We start from the raw sequence: 6,796 nt of genomic DNA on the forward strand, positions 1-6,796 counted from the left end.
ATCTATATATAGATAGATAGATATATCTCCTGTTGCAAAATAAGATGTTTGGTCAATGTGTTTTCAAACTTCCATAAAGGTATTCAGAATGACCTTAAAAACATATATAGGTCATGCAAGAGGTGGTGCTCAGTTCTGCCCCTGTTGCCACGCACAAATGGTGATTCACTTTCACATATGTGCTGATTTTATCTGCCTCCCTAAGTCCTCCACCCCACATACGGTAAATTTACTTCTGATCAGGGCAGGAGTAAATCTAGGTGGCATCCCTTCAGAGCAAATTTCTTCCATTGTTTCCTGTGGGAGGAAAAATGAATTTTTCCACTTTTCTTTGTTTATTTACGTATCACATGGATTTATTACCCATCATTTTGGACATAAGATTCACCCAAAGTGGATTACACCATATTAGAATAACATTACAAACAGAGGTTATTTGCAACTTTAAAATAAAAAGGGGTAATTCAAATTCCCATGGGAAACGCTGGCAGACAGTGACTTACATACTTTTTTCATTCCATCCCATGACATTGAAATCAAAGCTACAAAACAGCTCTGGAAAAAGTAAAAAATAAAAAGTCCAATCTTACAGGCTAATTTAAAATGTGTGTGTGTGCCCATATGCGCTCATATGGGTATACAGAGATACACTGGAATTTTAAATCATATGCGCACTTGCATGTGTATGATTTAAAATACGCCATTTTGCTTAGGTGATAGCTAGCACCACCCAGCCACAAATATTTGAATGTTTATTTTTTTGTTAAGTTTTTCAGGGGTCCTTTATGGTTTGTCTTAGTGTCTATATGCTGGTGGTGTGTGCATCCATGTGCCAAGCCTAAGTGCAGGAATGTGAGTGGCTCTGTGCAGCATGGATGCTGGTGGTGTGCATGTGAGATGAAGTGAGAGTAAGAACTATGAATGGGAGAAGCAAGTGTGGAGGGAGGCAGATGTTTGGAGATGATGGTAGGAGTTAGGGGCACTGACTGCTGCTTTGAAAGACAAGTGCTGTAATATGCCGTGACAATAGCAGGACTGTCTCTTTTAAAAGCATCAAGACACAACTCACAGGGGTCAATTTTAAAAGCATTAGTTGCACAAAAAGGCCCTTATATGTGAGTATGCGAGCTGCGCACGAACAGTGCAGATTTTAAAAGCCGTAAAGTATGTGCCTATATGTGCGTGCATGAGCAAAAAATAAGGGGGTGGAAAAGGGGCGGGGCCATGGACATTCTGGGGCGAGGCCAACAAGTATGCGAGTAACTCCATATTTTAAAACCAGAGGCTGCGGCGCATGGCGGCTTGTTAGCCGTGTATATTTACTGCAGCTCTTAATGAGGAACAAGTCTGCAGAAATCACATTTTAAGGCTTCCATGACAAGGCGAGGGTTGTCAAGATATCTGAAATAGGTTTGCTCCTAATTTTAAGCAGTTGCTCGAGCAAACCTATTTCAGATATCTTGACTAGGAGGTTGTTGGCACACATATATAAAGCAGATTTTAACATATACTTGTGCAAGGGACACTCCGTGTTCGTCCAATCGGTCCACTTGTTTGTCCATTCAATCTTGAGGACATCCAAACTCTGGCTCTTCTTCCTGCACTCCCCCACACTTGTCTAAAAACCCTCGCCTTGTCATGGAAACCTTAAAATGTGATTTCTGCAGACTTGTTCCTCATTAAGAGCTGCAGTAAATATACACGGCTAACAAGCCGCCATGCGCCGCAGCCTCTGGTTTTAAAATATGGAGTTACTCGCATACTTGTTGGCCCCGCCCCAGAATGCCCAATGGCCCCGCCCCTTTTCCACCCCCCTATTTTTTGCTCATGCACGCACATATAGGCACATACTTTACGGCTTTTAAAATCTGCACTGTTCGTGCGCAGCTCGCATACTCACATATAAGGGCCTTTTTGTGCAACTAATGCTTTTAAAATTGACCCCTGTGAGTTGTGTCTTGATGCTTTTAAAAGAGACAGTCCTGCTATTGTCACGGCATATTACAGCACTTGTCTTTCAAAGCAGCAGTCAGTGCCCCTAACTCCTACACAATCATCTCCAAACATCTGCCTCCCTCCAAACTTGCTTCTCCCATTCATAGTTCTTACTCTCACTTCATCTCACATGCACACCACCAGCATCCATGCTGCACAGAGCCACTCACATTCCTGCACTTAGGCTTGGCACATGGATGCACACACCACCAGCATATAGACACTAAGATAAACCATAAAGGACCCCTGAAAATCTTAACAAAAAAATAAACATTCAAATATTTGTGGCTGGGTGGTGCTAGCTATCACCTAAGCAAAATGGAAGGCTAAATTCTTGGCTTCCTCCAGCTGGTTATTTAAATCATTAAAATGATGGACGGAACCTCACAGTCAATGTACAATTTATAAATAAATTGTTCATTGATTATTGCTTTCGACTCTCAGATTTATTGGAGAGGAAGATATTTTCTTCTTTCTGAATACTTAAGACTTTCGTGTTATAATAAACAGGAGAAAATTCCTTGAAAAAGTTTTTTTTTCACAGATTTGTTTTGTCAATAACATTAAAATTCCCAAGAAAAATAAAAACTGAAAACGAAGGTGATTTGGAGCTGTTGGGCATTTTGGATTGGCACCAAGCATAGGGAGATGCATATTTGTAGGAGCAATGCCTAAACAAACAAACATTCAGACTTGTGTACTGACCAAACATGGAGTCATGTCCCAAAGAAGTCTGGGATACTTCACCATGGTTCTGAACCAAAAACAAAAACCTGTCTAGCTGCTTACCAGACAGTCACAGCACCAGATAGTCTCAACTTGAGTCTTTCCCAGATGGTAAACTAATCAATGAGCTATCTCCGGCAGCCATATGTTAAATGTATGTTTGCTCAGAAGCTGAATCAGCAGTTTGAAAAAAAAAAGACTGAACCAATTATTATACTGCTCATCTTGTAGCCTATTAATTTGCATTAATAAACTGAAAAATACAAATGTAAGGCTTTTCAAAAGGTAAAAACAAAAGAATGAACACCAACAGGCAGCACTGAACATTACAGAAAATGTTTTTTCTCTTCCCAGCCTTATTATGCTGTTTGCCCCTGCTTTTCTCACAAGACAGAAACTCAGCACTGCAAGGTGGGGCTGTAATACATTCTTAAACTCTTGTAGGCCGATGCAGTAAAGCATCTGTTTAACATGTAGTTAGACGGACCTGTCCTCAACTCCTTATACCATAAGGGGTTTAGAGTGTCAAAACGCATTTTCAATCCCCCCCCCCACCCCCGAAACTAATAGCGCTCATCACAAGCAAATGCATGTTGATGAGGCTATTGGTTATTTGCCCCATATACAAAAAATAAATGTGCTTCTGATCCACATATTTGTAAGCTCAGAAAAAGGATACAGAAAAGGATACAGAAAAGCAGAAAATACTGCTTTTCTGTACATCTTCCTACTTATTATCATGGTGATATTAAGTCGGAGGAACCAAAAGGTTATAAAACATTTTTAAAAAATTGATGGTGGTCAGGTTAGGGAAAGGGATGCTCAATTAATGAGTGTCCATTTTCCTAACCCATGGCTGTGCACGTTAGAAAAATGGGCACTCGTAAAATTGAGCGTTTGTTTTCCTAACCCGCTGACAGACACCTCTCCGGAACTGCCATGGACGCACTAGGGGTACACAATTGTCCCAGGAGAGGTGGTGTGGCTGGGCGCGTGTTAGGAAAGCGTGAGCACCCATTTTCTGCGCCATTTTACTGTATCGGCCTGATGGAGTGAGTCCTGATGGAGAAGGAAACAGAAAGATGCATTCCTGACAACCGAACGCATTTATAAGATTTGGGCTTTTTAATCTCATGAAAGTTGGGATAGACTGTTTAAATTTGGGAAAGTGCAAGTTTAAGTTAATCTAATTTTCTAGTGACTTAATTCGAAAAGCACACCAAGGTATATTTTTCTTATTTGTAACAATTTCTGAATAAGTATCATTTTAATACTGACAACCATTATTTTTCTTGTGACAAATTTGTAGTGGTAGAAAACCATTAACCAAAAGTTTTTATTCTGAACTACTCTTATATCAATTAAACTTTAATATTTTATGACATATGTAAAATAATTGCCTACATATGGATGTTCCAGCAAGGATTATATTATCCTTGGGTAACGAAAATGGAGCTTAGTCAGGAAGCATTATCAAAGCTGGAATATGATGCATTGAGCGAAGTAGCCTCAGTATACTGTAAAAAAGGAACATGTCTCACAGCATATTCCATGATTATTTACAAAATATATATTTAGAATTGAATGGCCCAAAGTTTTTATGTATTCACTTTTCAAATGTTTTGTCTAAGCCAAAGCATTATCTTAAAATACAGGCTGAGTATTATTTATTTATTTATTTATTATTTATTTATTTAAAATCTTTTCTATACCGTTGCTAAGTTATATACCATCGCAACGGTTTTACATGTAGGCACATATTTAATGTAGGTAAAAGTGTACTATAGTACATTCTAACAGGTGCCGTCAAAGGTTCGGTTACAATATATCATTAGACAAAATAAGTTTTAGAGAAGTGGGTCATGACCGAGTGTACTGAAAGTACTTTTACGGGTAAATTTATTATACATAGTGTTATAAATATGCTAGTTGTGATGTGGGGTTCATAGACTACTCTACTGTATTGTCCTAATTACTGTGTGTCGGTGCTTATCTGCTTATTCCTGAGTAATTTCTATTCTCCCGTCTCCTTGTAAAATGCCTGTTTAAAAAGCCATGTTTTTAAACTTTTCTTAAATGCCTTGAGATCACTTTGTAATCTGATCTCTGGAGGCATTGTGTTCCAAATTGTGGGTCCAGCTAATGATAAGGCCCTTTCCCTCACTTGGGTTAGTCTTGCTATTTTAACTGAAGGGATGGTTAGGAGTGCTTTATTTGCTGATCGAAGATTTCTATGTGGGACGTGTACCCGTAATGCTGTGTTTAGCCAGTCTGATTTCTCATCATGAATTAGTTTATGGATGGTACATAGGGTTTTGTATTTAATTCTGTGTTCAATCGGTAACCAATGTAGTTCCGCTAGGGTTTCGGTTATGTGGTCCCTCCTCCTTTTTCCGGTTAGTATTCTAGCTGCTGTGTTCTGAAGTATTTGAAGTGGTCTTAACGGTATTTGGTAGTCCTAGCAGCAGGGCATTACAGTAATCCGTGCTGGAGTATGCAATTGTGTTGCATATTTGAGAGAAATTTTGAGGAATGGCATTGTACATTGTTAGCATTAAATGAATCACGAAGCAGGAAGTTTTGAATCTTAGATCAAATGCAGATGAGATGGTGAAATGTCAGTTTGAGCGAGATGCAGAAAAAACCCAGATAAAATGGGATTTTGCAAGAATAGCTAGCTTAAGCTTGCTTCTCTGGATGAGCAAATGGCAATAAAAATGAACTAATTGTTGAATTAGAACCGATGAAAGGTGTTGTCAATGATACAGCACTTGAATTAAAATTGCAGACTGCACTGGATGAAATTAGTGAATTAAGTAACAACACAAGATGAAGTCTATTGGCTCACAGACTGCTTTTCTATAAGTTCTAAATAAAAAATAGAGGCAGAAACTAAGAATAAATGAATTTGAGGATAAAATGAATGGTTTAAATGCTAAATAATTCATATGGATTTAAATATTGCTTCATGGGATAGTTTAAATTAGAAGTGTGCATCCGTTTTCCACGTATTTGTAATCCGCAACTTATTTTTGCTATCTGTTAAATACGTGGGGAGGCGAAACGCATCGTGACTCCCCACGTATTAAACAGATTTCTGTTTAATTCGGCCTAAATAAAAATTTTGAGTATTGGCGGGACGGCGATTTTGAGTCTCAAAATGGCGCCGATCACCTTTGCCCTCACTATGACGGCGATCGGCGCCATTTTGAGTATTGGCGGGACGGCGATTTTGAGTCTCAAAATGGCGGCGATCGGCGCCATTTTGAGTATTGGGATCGGGCAGCTGGCGTGAAAGGAGGTCGCTCCCGGACCCCCGCTGGACTTTTGGCAAGTCTTGTGGGGGTCAGGAGGCCCCCCAAGCTGGCCAAAAGTCCCTGTGGGTCCAACTGGGGTCCCGGACTCAAAATGGTGCCGATAGCCTTTGCCCATACTATGTCACAGGGGCTACCGGTGCCATTGGTAAGCCCCTGTCACATGGTAGGAGCACAAGATGGTGCCGATGGCCATGTGATAGGGGCTGACCAATGGCACCGGTAGCCCCTGTGACAAAGGCTATCGGCGCCGTGATGAAACTAGCACCGAGGATCTTAGTGAGTTCCCGGACCCCACCGCTGGACCACCATGGAGTTTTGGTAAGTCTTGCAGGGGTCAGGAGGGTGGGGGGTTGTAGTTAATTTAGTAGTAATGTATTTACAGATCGACAACTTCATTCTCCATACTTCCGCATGAAACGGAATTGACCCCCACGAATACGGATCACGTACGCAACAAAAACGTTTTGCCTGCACATCCCTAGTTTAAATGCTGAAAGAAATGTCCTTACTGAACAGTTAAAGTCAATAAATTGTTACAAGAGAAAAAAACAGAGCCAGCAATTAGTAGCAAATGCTTTGCAATCAAGGATTTACAATTTAGAGAAGCAATGCGAGACTGATGAAACAAATACGGAACAGAAAAAAGTTATAACTAGCCAAAATGAATGTGCATTTATTTAAAATGAATGAGAAATTAAAAAAAAAGGACCCCATTCATTTTATTTGTGGGGACTATGAAATGAATGGGGTACTTCCCG

This window comes from Rhinatrema bivittatum, unplaced genomic scaffold (assembly GCF_901001135.1).
Source record: "Rhinatrema bivittatum unplaced genomic scaffold, aRhiBiv1.1, whole genome shotgun sequence".
Taxonomy (NCBI): domain Eukaryota; kingdom Metazoa; phylum Chordata; class Amphibia; order Gymnophiona; family Rhinatrematidae; genus Rhinatrema; species Rhinatrema bivittatum.